Consider the following 2,327-nt stretch of genomic DNA (forward strand, 5'->3'; position numbering starts at 1 on the left):
CGAAACTCTCAAAATTCTTTTACTACTAAGTTTGTCCCTGCAGGTACTAGCACTTGGACAAATGTTGAAACCTACCAGAAGATCTTGAGGAAATATAATCCAACATGTCATTACTGCTGCAAGAAGGGCCACACAAGACCGGAATGCTACAGGTTCTACAGTGACCAGAGAACTGACAAATTTCAGAAGAAATGGATCACCCTAGTCAGTCGTCAAGTTTGGGTAAGAAAATCAGATCTAGTTTGTTATTCTATGCTTCTTGGAAAAGAGCAGGGAAAATGGTATTTCGATAGTGACTGTTCTAGGCATATGACCGGCAGTAAAGAATTTCTTAAGAATGCTATTCCATATACTGGACAAGTAACCTTTGGTGATGGAATTAAGGGTGACATCATGGGTATTGGGATCCTCAATGTAGCTGGACTGCCCTCACTATCGAAGGTACTACTGGTACAGGGTCTTAAAGCTAATCTGATCAGCATCAGCCAGTTGTGTGACCAAAAGTTGAATGTAGGGTTCACGAAAGATCGATGCATTGTTAAGGATAAACAGAACAAAGTTATTATGGAAGGTATAAGATCCTCTGACAATTGCTATATTCTGTCTTCTAATCTCTTATGTTGCAGCACCACCACTGGTAATACAGATCTTTGGCATCAAAGACTTGGGCACATGAATTATCAAGATATGAACCATCTCATAAGTCATGAATGTGTAAGGGGTGTACCAAAGTTCAAAGTTAAGGAAACTGGTGTATGTGGCCCCTGTCAGCTGGGAAAGCAAACCAGAACCCCACACAAACACTTCAACCATATAGGAACCTCTTCATATCTGGATCTTCTGCATATGGACCTAATAGGACCAACACAGGTGGAAAGTTTGGGAGGTAAAAGATATATTTTTGTCTGTGTTGATGATTACTCTCGTTTTTGTTGGGTAATGTTCCTCAGAAACAAGTCAGAAACCTTTGAACAGTTTGAGAAACTGTGCTTGAAGCTGCAAAAAGAAAAGGGATTACATATTGGTAAAATTGTGAGGATTAGGTCGGATCATGGTAGGGAATTTGAAAATCAGTACTTCTCGAACTTCTGCTCCAAAAATGGAATCAGTCATGAATTCTCAGCCCCGAAAACTCCCCAGGAAAATGGAGTAGTTGAGTGAAAGAACAGAACCATCCAAGAAATGGCCCGAGTCCTGATAAATAGCAAAGACCTTCCTCAGTTCTTTTGGGCAGAGGCAGTTTATACTGCATGTCATATAATCAACAAAGTGTATCTTAGACCTGGGATGTCGCATACACCCTATGAGCTGTGGCGAGGAAGGAAACCAAATTTGAAGTACTTTCGCATTTTTGGAAGCAGATGCTACATCTTAAATGACAGAGAAAAGGTTGGAAAATTTGAACCAAAGAGTGATGAAGGCATATTCTTGGGGTACTCACCAAACAGCCGAGCTTACAGAGTTTACAACAAACGTATCAAGACTGTCCAAGAATCTATCAATGTAATTGTGGATGATCAACCGCAAACAGTTGGTGAATATTTACCAGCCGCTGATCTTGAACAGAGCCAAAGAAAATCAGATGATGAAAGAGGAATCAAGAAATCTGAGTCAGAAACTGAACTAAAGGACTCAGAACCAGTCACTGAACAACAGGCAAACATAGATTACCATCCATCTACACTGTCAAAGCAAGTTCCCACGCATGTTCAGAAGAATCATCCTGCTGAGAACATATTGGGGACACCCACGGCCGGTGTTCGAACCAGACGAATGCTAAGAGGCAGTCTAGCTGAGTTATCTGGGTACGCGTGTTACACATCAAAATTTGAACCCAAGAATTACAAAGAAGCGCTCCAAGACAAAGACTAGATAAGGGCTATGCAGGATGAACTTGCTTAATTTGAGAGAAATGAAGTATGGGATCTTGTGCCATGCCCTTTAGACGCAAACGTAGTCGACACAAAGTGGATTTTTCGAAATAAAACCGATGAACAGGGAAATGTGGCCAGAAACAAGGCCAGACTGGTGGCACAAGGTTACTCACAAATTGAAGGGATTGATTATGAAGAAACTTTTGCACCCGTGGCTAGACTTGAGTCTGTAAGATTACTGTTGGCCGTCTCCTACATCCTGAACTTTCAACTGAACTAGATGGACGTAAAAACTGCTTTTTTGAATGGACTTCTCAATGAGGAAATCTTCGTAGCTCAACCAAAAGGATTTAAGGATCCACATTATCCTGATTACGTCTATAAACTCAAAAAGGCCCTTTACGGTCTGAAACAGGCCCTAAGAGCATGGTATGAACGGCTCACACAATATCT

The sequence above is a fragment of the Ipomoea triloba genome, chromosome 10, assembly GCF_003576645.1.
Source record: "Ipomoea triloba cultivar NCNSP0323 chromosome 10, ASM357664v1".
In the NCBI taxonomy this organism is placed as follows: Eukaryota; Viridiplantae; Streptophyta; class Magnoliopsida; order Solanales; family Convolvulaceae; genus Ipomoea; species Ipomoea triloba.